This window comes from Meles meles, chromosome 6 (genome assembly GCF_922984935.1).
Source record: "Meles meles chromosome 6, mMelMel3.1 paternal haplotype, whole genome shotgun sequence".
In the NCBI taxonomy this organism is placed as follows: Eukaryota; Metazoa; Chordata; class Mammalia; order Carnivora; family Mustelidae; genus Meles; species Meles meles.
This window is the reverse complement of record NC_060071.1, coordinates 101,333,145-101,356,732: the sequence shown is the minus strand read 5'-3', so window position 1 is coordinate 101,356,732 and position 23,588 is coordinate 101,333,145.

The window sequence follows — 23,588 nt, the reverse complement described above, 5'->3', positions numbered from 1 at the left end:
CCCACCCATCTGAGAAAACTTCAAATATGTAAAGATGTTTCTTCAGCTTAGACATATCATTTGCTCCTCAATAAAGTTCTTTTTGATTCTGTTCACCACTTAGAATTTATTTTGCAGGACATCCTATTTCGTCTTCATTACGAATGTAGTTCTGTGTATAGACTTATCACAATTGTAGGTTAGTCTGCCTATACTATCTTGTAGTACATAACACAAACTCAAGTCTCCCCTGTTTTATAATATTTAAATACACATTGAAATTCTATTAAAGCAGTATTATTTTAATTTTTGCCAGTCTCCTGAACATCATCCTATATTGCTAAGATTCACTGAAAGTCTACTATTAAAACGTTGAAATAGCTTGTATTATGAGGAAGTCACCACTCTTCCATCCTGAGATGTTTCTCACCAAAAAAGAAAAAAAAAAGACTTTATTGTTAATACTGTTATGCTTAATCCTTTTATAATTTTTTTATTAAAGTTTATTTTTTTTTAGTAATCTCTACACCCAACGGAGCTCTAACTCACAATGCTGAGATCAAGAGTCACATGACCCTCTGACTGAACCAGCCAGGCACCCCAAGTTTAATCTTTTAGCAGAATGTTTACAAAACCTATTGAGACATTTATTAATCCTGATTCAATCAATTAAACAATCCCCATCCTATGTGTTTAGTGAATATTCCTAACCTTATCTTAATAAAAATGTTGACCCACTCAAGATGTGTTATGCCATACTAAAAAACCCCTCCAAGAGGTCTTAGTTACCACTAACCTCCAGTACCTAGAAGAGTATCTGGCATATGTAGGCATTCAATAAATGTGTTTTTTAGAGGATAGCTTTTAAAGGAGAATAGCTTTTAGAAATCACTCTTACAGAGAGGACATGGATCATATCAACATTCTTAGGATATTATCATTAACCAATTTATTCACTAATTATATTAGGGTGTTCTGTGTATTCTTAAGATATATCTCTCACTAACAATAATCCAGCCTACTCCTTATCCAGTCAACCACCATTAAACTTAACTTACACCCTTTCACATTTCTCCATATTCATGTATTTTATATACTTTTACACACATATGCATAACATACATTTTTTATTTTATAAATAATATGCATAATATATGGGATAATAGTAAATATGTTTTTTAATATTTAATATTTTATTTTTTATAAACATTTAATATATTTTTATCCCCAGGGGTACAGGCCTATGAATCGCCAGGTTTACACACTTCATAGCACTCATCATAGCACATATCCTCCCCAATGTCCATAACCCCACCCCCTCTCCCCACCCCCTCCCCCCCAGCAACCCTCAGTTTGTTTTGTGAGATTAAGAGTCACTTATGGTTTTGTCTCCCTCCCAATTCGATCTTGTTTCATTAATTCTTCTTCTACCCCCAACCCCCCCATGTTGCATCTCCACTTCCTCATATCAGGGAGATCATATGATAGTCGTCTTTCTCCGATTGACTTATTTCACTAAGCATGATACCCTCTAGTTTCATCCACATTGTCGCAAATGGCAAGATTTCATTTCTTTTGATGACTGCATAGTATTCCATTGTGTATATATACCACCTCTTCTTTAGCCATTCATCTGTTGATGGACATCTAGGTTCTTTCCATAGTTTGGGATTGTAGATATTGCTGCTATAAACATTTGGGTGCACGTGCCCCATCGGGTCACTACGTTTGTATCTTTAGGGTAAATACCCAGTAGTGCAATTGCTGGGTCATAGGGTAGTTCTATTTTCAACATTTTGAGGAACCTCCATGCTGTTTTCCAGAGTGGTTGCACCAGCTTGCATTCCCACCAACAGTGTAAGAGGGTTCCCCTTTTTCCACATCCTCGCCAGCATCTGTCATTTCCTGACTTGTTAATTTTAGCCATTCTGACTGGTGTGAGGTGATATCTAATTGTGGTTTTGATTTGTATTTCCCTGATGCTGAGTGATGCAGAACACTTTTTCATGTGTCTGTTGGCCATCTGGATGTCTTCTTTGCAGAAATGTCTGTTCATGTCTTCTGCCCATTTCTTGATTGGATTATTTGTTCTTTGGGTATTGAGTTTGCTAAGTTCTTTATAGATTTTGGACACTAGCCCTTTATCTGATATATCTTCTCCCATTCTGTCAGTTGTCTTTTGCTTTTGTGAACTGTTTCCTTTGCTGTGCAAAAGCTTTTGATCTTGATGAAATCCCAATAGTTCATTTTTGCCCTTGCTTCCCTTGCCTTTGCCGATGTTCTCAGGAAGATGTTGCTGCGGCTGAGGTGGAAGAGGTTGCTGCCTGCGTTCTCCTCAAGGATTTTGATGGTTTCCTTTCTCACATTGAGGTCCTTCATCCATTTTCAGTCTATTTTCGTGTGTGGTGTAAGGAAGTGATCCAATTTCATTTTTCTGCATGTGGCTGTCCAATTTTCCCAGCACCATTTATTGAAGAGGCTGTCTTTTTTCCATTGGACATTCTTTCCTGCTTTGTCGAAGATTAGTTGACCATAGAGTTGAGGGTCTATTTCTGGGCTCTCTATTCTGTTCCATTGGTCTATGTGTCTGTTTTTGTGCCAGTACCATACTGTCTTGATGATGATGGCTTTGTAATAGAGTTTGAAGTCCGGAATTGTGATGCCACCAACTTTGGCTTTCTTTTTCAATATTCCTCTGGCTATTCAAGGTCTTTTCTGATTCCATATAAATTTTAGGATTATTTGTTCCATTTCTTTGAAAAAGATGGATGGTATTTTGATAGGGATTGCAATAAATGTGTAGATTGCTTTAGGTAGCATAGACATTTTCACAATAATTGTTCTTCCAATCCAGGAGCATGGAACATTTTTCCATTTCTTTGTGTCTTCCTCCATTTCTTTCATGAGTACTTTATAGTTTTCTGCATATAGATTCTTAGCCTCTTTGGTTAGGTTTATTCCTAGGTATCTTATGGTTTTGGGTGCAATTGTAAATGGGATTGACTCCTTAATTTCTCTTTCTTTTGTCTTGTTGTTGGTGTAGAGAAATGCAACTGATTTTTGTTCATTGATTTTATATCCTGACACTTTACTGAATTCCTGTACAAGTTCTAGCAGTTTTGGAGTGGAGTCTTGTGGGTTTTCCACATATAGTATCATATCATCTGCGAAGAGTGATAATTTGATTTCTTCTTTGCCAATTTGGATGCCTTTAATTTCTTGTTGTTGTCTGATTGCTGAGGCTAGGACTTCTAGTACTATGTTGAACAACAGTGGTGATAATGGACATCGTTGCCGTGTTCCTGACCTTAACGGAAAAGCTTTCAGTTTTTCTCCATTGAGAATGATATTTGCAGTGAGTTTTTCATAGATGGCTTTGATAATATTGAGGTATGTGCCCTCTATCCCTACACTTTGAAGAGTTTTGATCAGGAAAGGATGCTGTACTTTGTCAAATGCTTTTTCAGCATCTATTGAGAGTATCATATGGTTCTTGTTCTTTCTTTTATTAATGTGTTGTATCACATTGATTGATTTGCGGATGTTGAACCAACCCTGCAGCCCTGGAATAAATCCCACTTCATCGTGTTGAATAATCCTTTTAATGTACTGTTGAATCCTATTGGCTAGTATTTTGGTGAGAATTTTCGCATCTGTGTTCATCAAGGATATTGGTCTGTAGTTCTCTTTTTTGATGGGATCCTTGTCTAGTTTTGGGATCAAGGTGATGCTGGCCTCATAAAATGAGTTTGGAAGTTTTCCTTCCATTTCTATTTTTTGGAACAGTTTCAGGAGAATAGGAATTAGTTCTTCTTTAAATGTTTGGTAGAATTCCCCTGGGAAGCCATCCGGCCCTTGGCTTTTGTTTGTTGGGAGATTTTTGATGATTGTTTCAATCTCTTTACTGGTTATGGGTATATTTAGGTTTTCTATTTCTTCCTGGTTCAGTTGTGGTAGTTTTTATGTCTCTAGGAATGCATCCATTTCTTCCAGATTGTCAAATTTGTTGGTATAGAGTTGCTCATAGTATGTCCTTATAATTGTATTTCTTTGGTGTTAGTTGTGATCTCTCCTCTTTCATTCATGGTTTTATTTATCTGGGTCCTTTCTCTTTTCTTTTTGATAAGTCTGGCCAGGGGTTTATCAATCTCATTAATTCTTTCAAAGAACCAGTTCCTAGTTTCATTGATTTGTTCTATTGTTTTTTTGGTTTCTATTTCATTGATTTCTGCTCTGATCTTTATGATTTCTCTTCTCCTGCTGGGTTTAGGATTTCTTTTTTTTTTTTTTTTTTCTTGTTCTTTCTCCAGCTACTTTAGGTGTAGGGTTAGGTTGTGTACTTGAGACCTTTCTTGTTTCTTGAGAAAGGCTTGTACCACTATATATTTTCCTCTCAGGACTGCCTTTGCTGTGCCCCACAGATTTTGAACCATTGTGTTTTCATTGTCATTTGTTTCCATGAATTTTTTTCACTTCTTCTTTAATTTCCTGGTTGACCCATTCATTATTTAGAAGGATGCTGTTTAGTCTCCATGTATTTGGGTTCTTTCCAAATTTCCTCCTGTGATTGAGTTCTAGCTTCAAAGCATTGTGGTCTGAAAATATGCAGGGAATGATCCCAATCTTTTGATACTGGTTGAGACCTGATTTAGGACCCAGGATGTGATCTATTCTGGAGAATGTTCCATGTGCACTAGAGAAGAATGTGTATTCTGTTACTTTGGGATGAAATGTTCTGAATATATCTGTAATGTCCATCTGGTCCAGTGGCTTTGTTTCTATGGTAGATTCCTTGACAAATTAATTCTCAATGAGTACAGGCATTCTTCAATTTAATCTATAGTAACAGACTGCTTTTAAAAGTGGTTTAACAACTCACATTTCCACCAGTTATTAAGAATTAAATATAAATAGAGGTGCCTGTGTGGCTCAGTTGGTTGAGTGACTGTCTTTGACTCAGGTCATGATCCTGGGGTCCTAGGAACAATCCCCACTTTAGGTTCCCTGCTCAGTGGGAAGCTACTTCTCCCTTTCCTCCACATTCATGCACTCTTTCTCTTTCTCTTTCTCTATCTTTCTGTTTCTCAAATAAATAAAATCTTAAAATAATTAAATATAAATAAATTCCTAGAAATATACACCTACCAAGACCAAATCATGTAGAAAGTCTGAACAGGAGAATTACTAGTAAGAAGACTAAACCAATAGTTAAAAATCTTCCAAAGAGAATTCCAGAACTAGATGCTGCACTGGTAAATTCCATCAAACACTTAGAAAAGAATCAGTATCAGTTCTCCACAAACTCTTTCCAAAAACTGAAGAGGAAGTAACAGTTCCAAACTTACTTTATGTCTTTTCCTTAGTGTGAAACAAAGAAAAGTTAAACAGCCCTGGTGGGGCTACTGCACATAGACATCATGTTATGCAGAACTTGTTTGCAACTCTTGGAGTTTCATTGGCACTACTGATTAAAAATGATCCCCAGTGGTCTCTTGATTTTTAAAAAAGTGAGGTTTCTAACCATTCACAAACAAGTTCAAATGTCAATGCCATGTTAATAAAATCACTTCAGGAATTCACTAAATAGAAGGATATAAAACATAACAACATATACCTAAAATGTGAGGAGGAGTAAATAATGGTTTCAAACTCAAATGACCATCAACTTAATATAGATTGCTATATGCAGAAACCTAATGGTAACCATATATCAAAAACCACTAAGTAAACATGAGAATAAAGATTAAAAAATTCCAAATATATTACGAAGGAAAATCTGCAAACCATAAAAGAGAAAGAATAGATCAGGGAAAATCTTCAGAAACAATGACAAAATTTTAAAAATGACAATACATATCTATCAATAATTAATTTGAACATAAATGGACTGAATACTCTAATCAAAAGAAACAGGGTGACAGAAGGAATAGGAAACAATACTCACCTATTTGCCACCACAAGAGAGTCATTTTAGACCTAAAGGTAACTGCAGATTGAAAATGAAGGGATGGAGAATATCCATCATGCAAATTGATGTTTAAAGAAAGCCAGAGTAGCAATACTTATATCAGATTAACTAGATTTCAAACCAAAGACTAACAAGAGACAAAGAAAGGCACTATATAATAATGAAGGGGACAATCCAACAAGAAGATCTAACAATTTTAAGTATTATGCACCCAACATAGAGGCATCCAAATATATAAAACACATAATAACAAATAAAAGAATTGTTAATAACACATTTATAATAGGGGACTTTATCACTACATTTAGATCAATAAATATATCACCTAAACAGAAAATAAACAAAGAAACAATGGCTTTGAATGAGGCCCTGGAAAAGATGGATTTAACAGTTATATTCAGAACATTCCATGTTAAAACAGCAGAATACACATTTAAAACAGCAGAAGTGCACATGAACATTCTTTGGAATAGATCACATATTAGCCCACAAAACAAGCCTCAACAAATTAAAGATTGAAGTTCTACTATACATCTTTTCTGACCACAATGCTATGAAACTAGAAGTCAAACACAAGAAGAAATCTAGAAAGACCACAAATAACTGGAGGTTAAATAACGTGCTAGAACAATGAATGGGTCAACCAGGGATTAAAAGAATAAAAAAGTCATGGAAAGAAATGAAAATGAACACACACTTGTTCAAAACCATTGGGATACAGCAAAAAGAAGTTCTAAGAGAGAAGTTTATCACAACACAGACCTACCTGAAGAAGTCAAGAAAATTTCAAATAAACAATCTAACCCATATCTAAAGAAGCTAGAAAATAAACAAAACCTAAAACCAGCAGAAAGAAGGAAATAATAAAGTTTAGAGCAGAAATAAATGTGATAGGAACTAAAAAACAAACAAACAAACAAAAAACCCCAAAACAAAAAAACAAAAACAGTAGGATAGATCAGTGAAACAGGCACTGGTTCTTTGGGGAAAAAAAAAAAAAATCAATAAAATTGATAAATCTCTAGACAGACTTACCCAGAAAAGAGAAAGGACTCAAAATCACAAATGAGAGAGAAGTAACAAACAGTACCACAGAATAACTGTTATAAGAGAATATTATGAAAAACTATATGCCAACAAATTGGACAACCTAGAAGAAATGGATAAATTCCTAGAAACTTGTACCTCTCAAAACTGAATCATAAAGAAATAGACAATTCAAAAATATTGATTACCAGCAAAGAAATTGAATTAGTAAGCCATCAAACCAAAACAAAACCAACAAACTAAAGCCCAGAACCACATGGCTTCACAAGTGAATTCTAATCAAACGTTTAAAGATAAGTTAATAGCTTTTCTTTTCAAAGTATTCCAAAAAACAGAAAAGGAAGGAAAACTTCCAAATTCATTCTCTGAGGTCAGCATTACCATGATACCAAAACCAGATAAAGACACACCTAAAAAGTAGAACTACGAACAGTACCTCTAACTAACAAAGATGCCAAACTTCTCAACAATATACTAGCAAAGAAAATCTAATAATATATTAAAAAAATCATTCATCACGATCAAATATGATTTGTTCCTAGGTTACAAGGATGGTTCACTATTCACAAATCAATTGGCATGATAAATCACATTAAAAGAAATGATAAACTGTATGATCATTTCAATCGACAGAGAAAAATCATTTGGCAAAATACAACTTCCATTCATGATAAAAAACCCTCAACAAGTATGTTTAGAGGGAACATACTTCAACATAATAAAGGCCATATTTGGAAAACCCATAGCTAATGTTATCCTTAATGGGGAATAATTAACAGCTTTTCCCCTAAGTTCAGGATCAGAGAAGGATGTCCGCTCTCACCTCTTTTATTTGATGTAGTACTGAAGTCCTAAACACAGCAATCAGACAACAAAAAGAAATAAAAGACACCCAAGTCAGCAACAAAGAAGTAAAACTTTCACTATTTCCAGATGACATGATCATCTCTATGGAAAACCTGAAAGACTCCACCAAAAAACCACCAAAATGGATAAATGAATTCAGTGAAGTCACAGAAATCAAAACCAATTACAGAAATCTGTTCTGTTTCCATATACCAATAATGAAGCAGCAGAGAGAGAAATTAAGGAATCAGTCTCATTTACAATTGCACTAAAACCCATAAGATACCTAGGAATAAACCCAACCAAAGAGGTAAGAGATCTGTACTCAGAAAACTATAAAACACTGAGGAAAGAAATTGAAGATGACACAAAGAAATGGAAAGCCATTCCATGTTCATGGATTGGAAGGATATTGTTAAAAATATATATACCACCCAAGATAATCTACACCTTTAATGCAACTCCTATAAAAATACTGACAGTATTTTTCACAAAGCTAGAATAAATTGTCCTAAAATTTTATGGAACCACGAAAGACCTCAAATAGCCAAAGCAACGTTGAAAAATAAAAACAAAGCTGGAGGCATCAGAATTTTGGATTTCAAGTTATATTACAAAACTGTAGTAATCAGAACATTATGGTACTGGCACAAAATAGACACATAGATCAATAGAACTGAATAAAAATCCCAGAAATAAACCCATAATTACAGGGTCAATTAGTTTTTGACAAAAGAGGAATGAATATACAATGGGAAAAATAATGTCTCTTCGACAAATGGTGTTGGGAAAACTGGACAGCGATATTTAGAAGAATGAAACTGGACCACTTTTTTAATACCATACACAAAAATAAACTCAAAATGGATGAAAGACCTAAATATGAGACCTGAAACCATAAAATCCTAGAAGAGAGCACAAGTGGTGGGGGTCTGACAACAGCCATAGCAATAGTTTTCTACGTATGTCTCCTGAGGCAAGGGAAACAAAAGCAAAAATAAATTATTGGCAGTACATCAAAGTAAAAAGCTTCTGCAGAGTAAAAAAAAAAAAAAAAAAGCTTCTGCAGAGTGAAGGAAACAATTAACAAAACTAATAGGCAACCTAATGAATAGGAGAAAATATCTGCCACTGACATATCTGATAAAGGGTTAGTATTCAAAATCTATAAACTTATACAACTCAACACCCCAATTAAAAAATCGGCAGAAGACATGAAGAGACATTTTTTCCAAAGACATACAGACAGCCAACAGGCACATGAAAATATGTTCATCCTCACCATCAGGGAAATGCAAATCAAAAGTACAATGAGGTACCATCTCACACCTGTCAGAATGGCTAAAGTCAGTAACACAAGAAACAACAGATATTGGTAAGGATGAGAAAAGGAACTCTTGTGCTTATTTGGTGGGAATGGAAACTGGTGCAGCCACTTTGAAAAACCATATGGAGGTTCCTCAAAAAATTAAAAATAGAACTACCCTATTATCTAGTAAACACACTACTGGGTATTTAACCAAAGCATGCAAATACACTAATTCAAAGGAATACACACACCCCTATATTTATGGAAGCATTATTTACAATAGCCAAATTATGGAAGCAGCCCAAGTGTCCCTCAATAGCTGAATGGATTAACAAGATGTGGCGCGTGCGCGCCCGCGCGCGCACACACACACAGGGGAATGTTATTCATCCATAAAAAATAAAATCTTGCCATTTGTAACGGCATGGATGGAGTTAGAGATTTTATGTTAGAAAAGTCAGTTGGAGAAAGACAAATTCTTTATGATATCACTCATTTGTAGAATTTCAGCAACAAAACAAATAAGCAATGGAGGAAAAAAAGAGAGAAGCAAACCAAAAAACAGACTCTTAATTATAGGGAAATGATGGTTCCCAAACGAGAGGGACCTAGGGAGATAGGTTAAACAGGTGATGGGAATTAAGGAGAGCACTTGCATGATGATCACCAGGTGATGTATGTAGATGTTGGATCATTAGATTGTACCTGAAACTAACATTGTGTTAACTGGAATTAAAATTAAAAAAACTAAAAAACAGGGGCGCCTGGGTGGCTCAGTGGGTTAAAAAACTAAAAAACAGAAATTCCGAATACACATTTTTTCAAGTGCACGTGGATCAAAATAGACCATATTCTAGGCTATAAAAATAAAGTAAAAAGGATTAAAATAATATTTTCTCTAATAACAAATTAGGAATTGTTAACAGATTATCTTTTTTTTTAAATATTTTATTTTTTATTTTTTTTTAAAGATTTTATTTATTCATTTGACAGAGAGAGACCACAAGTAGGCAGAGAGGCAAGCAGAAAGAGTGAGAGGGAAGCAGGCTCCCTGCCGAGCAGAGAGCCCGATGCGGGACTCGATCCCAGGACCCTGAGATCATGACCTGAGCCGAAGGCAGTGGCCTAAACCACTGAGCCACCCAGGCGCCCCGAATTGTTAACAGAATATCTTAAAAAAACTGTCCAAATACATAGAAATTAAGTCACATAATTCTAAATAATCCATGGCTATTGAAAAAAATCAAAATGGAAATGCTAAATATTTCTGATGAATTAAAATGGAAATAAAATCTTAAAAATTATGGGATACATCCAAGGCAGTACTTTAGAGAAAAATTTGTAGCATTAAACATTTAAAAATTAGGGAAGAAAAATTGTGAAAATTTCATTAAGCTTCTAAAACTTAAGCTTGGGGGTGCCTGGGTGGCTCAGTGGGTTAAGCCTCTGCCTTCAGCTCAGGTCATGATCTCAGCATCCTGGGGTCCAGCCCTGCATCAGGCTCTCTGCTCAGTGGAAAGCCTGCTTCCCCCTTCTCTCTGTGCCTGCGTCTCTGCCTACTTGTGATCTCTGTCTGTCAAATAAGTAAATAAAATCTTAAAAAAATAAATAAAATAAAACTTAAGCTTAAAAAAACAGAGAAAGAATATCAACTTAATTCTAAGTGAGCAGAAGGCATGATGTAATAAATAAGGAGTAAAACAATACAGTAGAAAATAGAATAGAAAAAATTGACAAACACCAAATCTGGATCTTTGTAAATATGATCAAGTTAATAAACCTTTAGCCAGACTGAGAATAAGATAGGAAGACAAGGTGTCTGCTTCACCACATATTACTAGAGTTCTAGGTCAGTGCCCAAGGCATAAATATAAAATGCACGAAACGAAAAGCAAGACGGACTGGAAAAGAAGTATGGGTTGAAAGGAAGAAATCTACATCATTATTAGATAATGTGATTATCTCTCTATATTAAAAAGCCTGACAAATATACAAAAAGCTATAATAACTAGAAGGATGATTTAGTAAAATCATAGGATGTCAGGATGACAAATACCATTTCTATTTCTGTATATTAGCAACAGACCATTGAGAACTGAAATTTAACACAGAATTTACATTAGCATCAAGAAATATGTAACTTTAGGGATACATTTAACAAAATGACTGATATACACAAGAATCTTCAGAAAAGTAGGCATGTATATTTGCTTGAGCAGAAAATTAGTAGGCTATTATGAGTTAAAAATTATGATAAGTGAAAGAATCTAGACACAAACATTGCATACCACAATACTTTGTATGTGAAATTCTAGAAAAAATGATGATAGAAAACAGATGCGGAGTTGCTTGGGTCGAGAGCATCACGGGGAAGGAGACTGAGTATAACATGATGTGAAGCAACTTTTTTGGATGATAGAAACTTTTCGGTACCATGATTTTGGTTATGTGACTGTGCAAATATGTCGAAGTATATCAACTTACACACTTAAAATTGATTAACTGCTTTATGTATAAATTATGCCTCAAAGCTAACCAACAGAAGTCTCTAAGTTGCTTTATCATTATATTCTTTTTTTTTTAAGATTTTATTTATTTATTTGACAGACAGAGATCACAAATAAGCAGAGAAGCAGGCAGAGAGAGGAGGAAGCAGGCTCCCTGCTGAGCAGAGAGTCCGATGCAGGGCTGGATCCCAAGACCCTGGGATCATGACCTGAGCCGAAGGCAGAGGCTTTAACCCACTGAGCCACCCAGGCACCCCTATCATTATATTCTGAAATACTTAGTGACTTTGGTTTATAGTCCGTGTAAAGGATTTAGAAAGTGCTGTTTAAGAACAAAATTAAGATTTTCACTTATTAGCCGGTTCTAAAACTGTTTTATCTTTTCTGAGCTGCAGTTTATTTGTGCCAACCTAAACATGCCGACTCAAGCTTTTGTCTTAATGATAAAATATGCATAAATACCAAAATGCCCTACAGATACAGATTCTCTATACTCTGAAATAGTTTCAGTAATGAAATGATAAAAATAAGAAAATGCAAAATTTAATCATATTGGTTGAGTCCATATTCCTATTTTAAAAGGATTTCTTATCTCCCAGTGATAGGAGAATTAATAAAAAAAATTTTTAGTCATTTTTTGAAGTAAAGTCACGTCCACTGGTCAAAGGTATAAACTTATTTCTCTTTTTTTCAAACCTCATTTTTATTGCTTTATATATTTATATATATATATATGTTTCCAGGACACATTTTCACATCCCAATTTTCAAGTGAATGCATGATTCAGTGAACGCTATGCTTTTACATATTTTGCTGAAGAAAGTGTCTTCTTGGCCCTCTTAGGATAATAAGTGGAAAGTGGCCAAGGGATTTCATATAACAAATTCACAACTTTCGTAACTTTTAAGTATTTTGGTTCCTCCCTTTACAATTTACCTAGGATTTTCTGCCATTTCAACCTCACTTAGCATGCGAGCATTGAGTTCATGTGTCAAGGAACTAGCCAAGAAAACAACTGGATGGAATCCAGGCTTTCCTCCAAGCCTACCCTCACCCATGACATTTCACGCAGTTTAAAAATATGTCCCTTCCACTGTGTTATAGTACCCTAGGACACATTTCTACATATGCAAGAGAAAGTCTTGCAGATCTTTTGTTCCCTAGACCATGATTTGTTCTTACTTTTCCAGCACAGTATATGTCTAGTCATAGAAAATATGGTAATAAAGCAAGTGACACGCCATTACATCACCTGACAAAGTATACTGCATGTAAGATAATGATGGGGCTTTAAAGAAAGAAAAGCAAGACCGACCTCGCAAGAAAGAAGCAGCAGCTTCTGGGGCAAGATAGTCACAATGTGCTTTGAGAGTGTGAATCATCAAAATGCGTTGACATTTTCCAGTTTCCACTACTTGAAATCCCATTTCCCGAGCAATGTCCAAACTTCCACAAGAGGGACATAACTCATTTGTTCATTGAACCTACACAGTAATTTGCCCTCCCAGTTTGTTAATTCAACTTACACATTAATTTGCACACCCACAGGATCAGATCCTTCAAATGTAGGCATAAGAGATACAGAATTATTTTAAGGGGGGCGCCTGGGTGGCTCAGCGGGTTAAAGCCTCTGCATTCGGCTCAGGTCATGATCCCAGGGTCCTGGGATCAAGCCCCGCATCGGGCTCTCTGCTTGGCTGGGAGCCTGCTTCCTCCTCTCTCTCTCTCTCTCTGCCTGCCTCTCTGCCTACTTGTAATCCCTATCTGTCAAAAAAATAAATCTTAAAAAAAAAAAAAAAAAAGAATTATTTTAAGGAAGCTCCCTGCACTTTTGATCATGACTTGGAGAAAGAATATAAAATCCCAAGTTTATTTATTTTGCTCTCCAGCACAGTTAGGTGTAACCAGTAGGTTACTGACACTGTATTCCACATTTTCACCCTAAAATGATCTACCTTAGCCCTAACCAAGCCAGCCAAATGCTCCTTCAGTACAGGCTGCATTTCAGAAAACCACATTTAAGTAGCTGTTTTGCCAAATGTAACAGAGTTACCAATGTCTCATTGCATGATGTTAAGGAAATCATCACTGTGTTAAAAATACAGTGGCTGCAGGCCAAGGTGAAGTTGCTTAACCCCAGAATAGAAACCAATATTTAACTACAGTTTGAAACTCTCGAGGAGTAGAGTTTTAAGCCAATCAATACGGAATTTCTAGTCATTACCAAGGAGGGCTGTCACATGGGCCCTTCTCCATCCCCCAGATGAATATGAGTTTATCTGTTTAAGACTCCCTTTCTTGTCTCCTAAGGGAAGGTAATCTTGCTTGAAATGGTTCTTTCTTCTTACTATTAACTTCTTGCTCTATCCTCCCTCCTACAATAACCTTGCAATTTGTATAACTTGCTAAATGGGAACCAGTCCTATTCATGAATCTCTAAATAAAACCATTTAGGACTTCAAAATTAGTGGGATGGATTTTACTATTTAACAAGGGAATCCAAAGATAATCAAAGCCCCTCAAATCCCACATCCTTGGGAGTTCTAATATGCTACTACACCTGGGATTATCATAGATTAGATGCAGAAAAAGCAATGCCCTCCTGTTTAAGTATACTGAATTGAACTGTACATTTTGTAGAGGGCTGAAAATACAAATTACGCTGAAGTTTCCAGAAGTACTTTCAGAACTACATGTAGTCCTCTACCAGGTAGCTCCAGCTTAAGCTCTAGATACCCACCAAAAAGCCACCAATATCAGGAAATCACTGCAGTTACAAATTTGATAACCAAGAAACACCTGCTATGATCTGTACCAGCAGAATAGATGCTTAGAGCTCTGCTTCTTCCCACCCTCTACCTCACCTTTGCCTTCTAATTCACATGTAAGTACTGGTCAACTCTTGATTGCATTCAGAATCCTGCCAGCCAAATAGTCCAGGAAATTTAATTGTTAGATTTCCAGTCTTTGCACAATAATGACACACTAACACAGAGATGGAAACAGAGCTAAGAGGTAATCCACTATATTCATCATTAATAACACATTTAAACATCTCTTTTATCTCCATGATTTACTTTTTTCTGTGGTGGTTTAACCCATTATCCAACCCACATGGATTATTTTCAAGTTACCAATGAATTACCACATTGTCTAATATATTCCTCCTTTTGGTATTCTATTCCAGGTGAAGAAGGATATATCATCTCATTGTAATTTCCACTATGCCCCATCTTTACATAATCTAACTCTAAGTTTAACATATGACACAGACAACATCTTTTTGCAGTATCAATAAATGAAATTTTTAGACAATGTCCCATTTAACACTAGATCACTCTACTCCTTCAAATCAATAAGGCAAAAATGAGTGACTTTATGTTAAAGATTATTTTGTGAACCTTTTTTTTCCTCTTCATGTTGGTTGTTTCTCACCATGTAAGCCTAGGCTATTTGGAGTTTTGTCTTCTGGCAGGCAAGTGCTATGTACATTTATGATTAGCAAATATAAAAGTATCAACATTTACATAATTTGAAGGAATATAGAAAATGGCAGAAAATACAGTTAAATTTCTCTTCAGCTTATTTGAAAAAATTGTTTATGTATTGGGTCTTTTTATTTCGACAGAATATCAAGTTCATTATTCTAAATGAGACTTTTTTTAAGGACCAAATATTTTGAGTCAGGAAAGCTTTTATCAGTCTGTCTAACAGTGAAAAGTAGTATCATCCCGAGACCCAGCTGCTGACAAAATAACACTCAGTCTTTATTGTGTACTTACTTGGCAAGAATGTATTCATTCAACATTGAAAGTGAGGTATAAAAGCCAACATTTCACGTAAACAGTCTGCTAATCTAACAAGCAAACCAGAAGCCCAAGATCTTGCTAGCTCCCTTACCACACACCATGCTGAACTTGATGTATTCTAGTAAAGGATAAGAATTTCTTTCCCTTCTAAATTGTTATGAAGGTGCCATATTGGCTCTCAGGAATAAGTAAAAATAGATTTTAGAAATCAACTGACAGCAGTTTGTAGAAATGGCCTGGTAAGGAGGAGTAGAGTGACGGGTTGTTAGAAGAGTAGCAGGGATTATCAAAATAGAGAAAGGATTTACAGAACAGACCCTGCTTGCCGTATCCATGGTGCTCCTGGAGGAGGACTTTGGCTGCCTCCATTTTGACCTCCAGCTTTCTAGCTGGGTTCTTTCCAGCTTACCTCTTGGCTCAGGGGAGCCAAGCATTCCCCTGCTTTGCTTGAGAGCAAAGCATTCCCTGAAGGCATCTAAACTACTGCCTCAGGCAAAAAGGGCTGCCTTGAGCCAAGGAGGCTACAGAACAAGAATTAGCACCGCCCACCTACACAGACCAAGCTTTGCCCTACATTTTCTTTATAAACTTGACAATATTTTTGGCATTTTGCAGGTGGTTTTTGAGGTGCTCGCCCACTGTCTTCTTGATGGTGGCCTCATTGAAATAAAGCCCTTTCTTGTTTCACCGCCACTTGTTTGTCTTTCTCTGAATTTTGTTTTTTTTTTTTTTTCCATTTTATTTATTTTTTCAGCGTAACAGTATTCATTCTTTTTGCACAACACCCAGTGCTCCATGCAAAACGTGCCCTCCCCATTACCCACCACCTGTTCCCCCAACCTCCCACCCCTGACCCTTCAAAACCCTCAGGTTGTTTTTCAGAGTCCATAGTCTCTTATGGTTCGCCTCCCCTCCCCAATGTCCATAGCCCGCTCCCCCTCTCCCAATCCCACCTCCCCCCAGCAACCCCCAGTTTGTTTTGTGAGCTTAAGAGTCATTTATGGTTTGTCTCCCTCCCAATCCCATCTTGTTTCATTTATTCTTCTCCTATCCCCCTACCCCCCCATGTTGCTTCTCCATGTCCTCATATCAGGGAGATCTGAATTTTGTTAGTGGTGAGGGCCAAACCCGTTCTGTTTGGGACCTCGGGAGCCAGGGGCTCTTGCTTCCCTGGGTGGCTCGCTATTTCCAGCTAAATGCTACAGTGTTAACTCTTCCAAGTAAAGGCGCTTCCACCTTAGAAACGTTCCCAGTGTTTGCTTTAGCCTTGACTTTTTAGGATTCATAATCCATGGGTCAGTTTTTAAACTTTGAATTCCTATGCCAATGTCACTGTCTATGCCAACCCCCTTTCCACTATAAATTCAGGCAAAGACATTTTTACAGATTCAACTTATTCCTTTTTCTTGCATGTCTTAATTTTCAAAAGGGACAAACATATTTTCATTGCCACCCCACCCTTAATTTTGAGGTTTTCAATATTCACATATACATACTATTTCTTTGAAACAGTGTCTAGGATTACCCCACAGTACCTCAGGTTTAGTTTGTTCAAGAAGTGGCGGGGGACACCTGGGTGGCTCAATCTGTTAAAGCATCTGCCTTCTGCTCAGGCCATGATCCCAGGGTCCTGAGATGGAGCCCCACAGTGTGCTCCTTGCTCAGCAGGGAGCCTGCTTCTCCCTCTGCCTGCTGCTCCCCCTGCTTGCACTCTCTGACAAATAAATAAAAATCTTAAAAAGGAAGAAAGTAGTAGTGATAGTAGTGAGAGTGGAGAACTTAGTATGTGACAAGCACTGTTCTTAGTTCTTTTCATTAATTAACTGATTTATTCCTTTTAACATTCCCATTTTATGGATGAATAAAACAAGGTACAAAGTGTTGTAAGTAATTCATCCAAGAGGACAGCACTAGGAAGTGGCAGAGTTTAAAAATTCCACCCAGAAAGGCTCACTCAAGGTCTTGGATTATAGCATTATACTATTTGAACAGAGTAGAAAAGAACTCAGTCTTCTTCAATCTCTCTGGCTATTGCCATGCTTCCTGTCCCAGAGGTTAGACGTGACCAGTTCCTCTCAGTTCTATTTCATCAAACTTCATGCTCCCCATTCCTCTTTTAAAGTCCCACAAAATATTAACCCCTCAAAAGTAAGAGAACTTTTTTTTTTTTTGGCTGGGAACTTTTTTTTTTTTAAATTTCAAATAAAGCAGAAAGTTTTTTTCCTTCCTTTTTGTTTATTTTGTTTTTACAATATGGTTTAGAGAAATAGAACATAACAACTTCTTTGAGATGTAGAAAATTCTCCATTGCAAGATTCCTCTTCTCATTAATATAATGTACTGATTAAGCAGTCTGGTTAAGCAAGTAATGAAAGTCTGGCAAAGAGAAATTTTGAATGGAAGCAAGTGAACTTTCTTATTCCCTCATATTGATCACTATAATTAACCCAAATCCCATCATATTTGGAACAGTGTTCAGGTTCCAATAAAGTTAACCCTATTCCACTTAAAAAGATAATCTACATTCTGACTTTTTTCTTTTATCCACAAAATAGAATAGTACATTTCAAATGGATAATGTTTACAGCATAAGTCACTGAGTTAAAGTTACATTTATTGTACTTATAAAAATTTGGTATGAACCACTTCTGTTTTAAAATAGTAGCAATTTTTTTCCATCAGTAGTTAAAAATCTTACTGAATGGGGCTCCTGGGTGGCTCAGTGGGTTAAAGCCTCTGCCTTTGGCTCAGGTCATGATCCCAGGGTCCTGGGATGGAGCCCCACATCGGGCTCTCTGCTTAGCAGGGAGCCTGCTTCCTCCCCTCTCTCTCTCTGCCTACTTGTGATCTCTGTCTGCCAAATAAATAAATAAAAATCTTTAAATAAAAAAAAGTCTTACTGAATGGCCAATACCTTGAGCTTCTCAGGGGCATATTTAGTATTTCTATGTAACCATATAGCCTAAGAGTGGAGCTTTATTTTGTGCTTGGCTATACATCTTCTGAGAAGGCAAGTCATCTTGTGCACATATCTTTATTTCTAGCACCACTAGAATATTCCTTAAACTTGTGATGAGATGCTATAGGCTGCTTTTCAGTGATTCCTTAATGTTTTCTCTGTCTGTATACTTATTTAGTACATAGAAAATTCAATATAAGAGACAGGGACAAGGATGTAGGAACTGGAATAGGAACACATAAAACCTGTAGCAGGCAGAACTGATACACTCTTCTCCACTGGCTGTCTTTGAAAAGTGTTCCTGTTCCAGCCAGCAGGTCCCTACAGGTGTATACTGGCAGGTGTCATCATTTGGCAAGGCACAAAGAGTCTGAGATATCAGAGAAATTGCCATGGGAGGATAAATTAGCTTAAGTGCTACTTGCCGGTAGAGGTCTGTTGGAAAGCTCCCTTTCTCTCATTCTGGATCTAATGTCACAAGTAAGCATAGATCTCCCAAAGAAAAAAAAGGCTTAAAGGAACAGCAAAGTTCAATTTTTCAGTTAGAAGAGAGGGGAAAAAAACCCAAACATTCTCCGTCAAGCGCTATACCATTTCTAATTCCTGTTGCTATTTCAGCATCAATGTTTCTAAGTCATTTTTTCCAAATCAACAAAAACTGTCAAATAGTCAAAGAAAACTTATTCATGGTCACAACTTTTTGCTGTTGTTGTGTTTGTTTTTTAAGATTCTATTTATTTATTTGACAGACAGAGATCACAAGTAGGCAGAGCAGCAAGCAGAGAGAGAAGAGGAAGCAGGCTCCCTGCCGAGCAGAGAGCCCAATGCAGGGCTTAATCCCAGGACCCTGGGATCATGACCTGAGCCGAAGGCAGAGTCTTTAACCCACTAAGCCACCCAGGTGCCCCCATGGTCACAATTTTTATGAGTTAGGTTTTTAAGCTTAAAGTTAAGCCAATAACTTGTCTAGCCTGTATTGCAAAAATATGTAAACTTCATAAAGCAAATCACCATTGATGAGGTACTACTCATACACACACTACCTGATGTGTCCTTAGTAGAAAACTTCAAGAAAGTAATTTTTCTTTTATAGTAGAAAAGAACACAAAACTTAACATTGACCCAGGCTACAAATCAATAATTTTATCAGGCCCTGAATGTTGCATGATTTGGACAGACTTCTGCTCATTTAGAAATGATGGAACAGGATTTGAATACACGCTTCTCATTCTAGAAGATCACAGGTTTTCATTCATGCTTATCACACTACACCCCTCAGATTCTGATACAGTCCTGATTTCAAATAACTTCGTTACTTCAATAAAGACACTCCATTAAATGCAGACATAAATGTCTTTTGTTATGATATAGGGAAAAGTTTCCTGAAATAAAAACTTTCATTGGGGCGCCTGGGTGGCTCAGTGGTTTAAGCCGCTGCCTTCGGCTCAGGTCATGATCTCAGGGTCCTGGGATCGAGTCCCGCATTGGGCTCTCTGCTTGGCAGGGAGCCTGCTTCCCTCTCACTCTCTCTGCCTGCCTCTCTGCCTACTTGTGATCTCTCTCTGTCAAATAAATAAATAAAATCTTTAAAAAAAACTTTCATAAAAATTCATTGTAAGAATACATGTTTTGATGGTAATGGAAAGTAAGGCATTTTTAATTTTATCACTCTGTCATGAGAGAAGGTTAATGCTTTTTAGGGTGAAAACTATTTACAAATACTGTACACATATTCTTCATTAGCACTCAAAACAGCCTTGTGGGTTAGATGATAGCAACCCAATTTAAGATAAAATCACGGCATTTTAAAAATTACACGATCATGTAATAACTATGTGGTAAATAAGCAGAGTTGTGGGAACTGAATGGGCCTGCAAATTGCCCTGTTTTGTGCTTCTGTTCTACTGCGCTGCCTCAAGTGGAATGTCCCCTTCCCCCGTGACCTTAAGTTCTCTGTAAAACATTTTTGATCCTCACCATACCATCTTTATAAATACACTGATCGTAAAGCTCCCATCTAATGTTCATTTTCAAATTTCCACTTCTCTTACTTTTCAGTTCTATATTTGATGTCCTATTAATCCTTTTAGGACTGAGTACGGTTATTAAATAATCTCCTTGCTTTCACTCAAATATGGAGATATCAAAAGTAAGTTACCTAAGCAAATGGTGATGGCAAGTTAGGATATACATTACATATGAAGATATACATTACTAATGAAGGACTTTCTGAATCACAAAGGGAAAGAAGATGAGTTCTGGGCTGAAAACATAAGCCGATTTTTTCTGATAAAAATCAGTTAAAAGTTATAGTCACTTCACACGTATGAACATTTTTGTTCCCTAGACCTACTTAATCACCAATAATTACTAATTTGTGTCACCTCTTTTTGAAAATATGACTATTTTCCACTAAAGTCATTTTAACTATTCCTTCCTTGCATCAAACCAACTAACAGTGTGCTTCAAACTCTGAGGATGCTGAGATAAAGCAAGATGTTGAATAATAGAACAAAATTATGATCTGTATATCATTTCTTTTTCAAGAAAGGAGTGGCCATGCTTTGATAATATTTGAGAGTGAAGCCATCATTATTTTATTACTATAAGTAAATCACATGGCAGGAACAGCCTGCACCTGTATTCCAAAACCTGTTGTATTTGCAAAAATTAATGTCTATAGAATCCTCACTGGCAGTGGATGATGGAGCCATTAATCAAAAATGTACAGGTTTTCAGAGATGAAGATGGCAACAAAGCAGGGGGACCCTAGGCTTGGCTCATCCTATGAACACACTAGATAACTGTCAGACCATCCTAAATATCCCAGAAATTGACCTGAATGCTGACAGAACAAAGTCCACTAAACCACATCAGAGAAGAGACCACATCAAAGAAGGTGGGAAGTGCAGAGTTGTGATTTAGGGGAGAAATGGATTATAGCCGCTATGGAAAGGTGGGAGCCATGGTCACTGAGAAGCAGGGAAAGAGGTGACAGATAGATAGAGAGATAAAGGAGCACAAAGGGGAACACATAAGAAGTCATTGGCTTAGAAAATGAAAGGGGCTGAGTTTTTTTTGAGTTCTTGCAACCAGCAGGGCTTAAAGCCTGGAGTTTTAAAGGTCACTGGGTGGGGCTAGGGTAGAGCCTGCAAGGCATTGTGCTGCTCCTAGAGTAAAGCCAGGCAGACAAACCAGGGGCAGACAGCGTGGAAATCACAATCTGAAGAGTGCCACAGTGAGGAAAGCATTTGCTCTTTTCAGAGCGTGTCCCTGAGAGGCAGCACTCACAGAGACACCTCTCTGGGATCAAAGGAGCTGGCTGGTGCCCTAGCCCCTCAACGTAAGCAGAGAGCCACGTGTGGGAAACAGTGCAATGCCGACATGGTCTGCCTAACTTGCTTACACCACGCCCGCTGGGGCTTACCTTTCTCGGGCCTGCTTGCCTCAGTCCCAGTGCAATGGGACTATCCTCCAGAAGACCAGCATAAATGCCTGCTCCTCCACATCTCCCAAACAGAGAGTTTAGCAGGACCTTGTTTTTGCTTTGTTTTGTTTTTAAAGATTTTATATATTTATTTGACAGGGAGAGATACAGTGAAAGATAATCTCACTGGGAGACTCTCTGATGATGACTGGCATGAAGGATAGAGAAGCCAGAACACAAAAGCAGAGTGCATGCAGCACATACCAGAGACACTCCCTGAAGTGCCAGGCCTTGGACACTATATGACCTCTTTTTCATATGTCCATAACTTTCAGGAGCAAGAGACAAAATTGGCTTCTCTAACAGAGAAAATGGCAGAGACTTAGACAAAATGTGGAGACAGATGAATTTATCCCAAATGAAAGAACAAGGTAAGGCCACAGCCAAATATCTAAGCAAAATAGATACCAGTTACATGCCTGATGGAGAATTTGAAGCAACAATCATAAGGATACTCACTGGGCATGAGAGAAGATTAGAAGACATCAGTGATACTCTTACACAGAGATAACATTACAAAAGAATCAGAGAAGAAGAGTGCAATAAATGAGATTAGAAACAAGCTTGACACAATGAATATCAGGTTGGAAGAAGCAGAGGAATGAACTAATGACACAGAAGACAAAGTACTGGAAAGCAATGAAGTTTTCAAAAGAACAAAAGAGAGAAAGAATTATGCAAAATGAGAATAGACTTAGGGAACTCAGTGACTCCATCAAACATAATAATATCTATGTTTATATTATAGAAGTCCCAGAAGAAGGTGGTTTTTCTCCCCTTTTCTGGGGGCAGAAAATTTATCTGAAGGATTAATAGCTGAAGACTTCACCAGTCTAGGAAAGGAAACAGACATCTGGATCCAGGAAGCACAGAGAACTCCCATTAAAGTCAGCAAAAGCAGGCCAACACCAAGACAGATTATTTAAATTGGCAAAATATAGTGATAAAGGAAAAAATCTTAAATGCAGTCAGACAAAAGAAGTCCTTACCTTACAAGGGAAAACCAATAAGGCTAGCTGGAGATTTCTCAACAGAAACTTAACAAGCCAGGAAAAAGTGGCATAATACATTCAAAATGCAGAATGGGAAAAATCTGCAGCCAAGAATACTTATCAAGCAAAGTGATCACCAGGATAGAGATAAACAGTTTCCCAGACAAAAATTAAAGGAGCTCATGATCACTAAACCAGCCCAATAAGAAATTATATTAAAGAGTTCTGTTTAAGTGGGAAGGAAAACCAAAAGTGAGAGTATGAAGGCAGAAAACACAAACAATAAAAATGAATCCTTCTGTAAAAATCAGTCAAGAAACTCAAACACAGGGGCGCCTGGCTGGCTCAGTTGGTTGGGTGACTGCCTTCAGCTCAGGTCATGATCCCAGAGTCCTGGGATTGAGTCCCACGTCAGGCTCCCTGCTCCATGGGGAATCTGCTTCTTCCTACCTTCTACCCTCTCAGGCTCTCTTTCTCTCTCAAATAAATAAATAAAATCTTAAAAAAAAGAAAAAAAGAAAGAAACTCAAACACAAAAAGGGATATGAAATATGAAACATACCTAAAATGTGGAGAGGGGAGCAGAAGAGAATGGGTTCAAATTGAATGACCATCAACTTAATATAGACTGTATTTGAAGAAGAGGTTGTATACAAATCCAAGGTACCCAACGTATACAAATCCA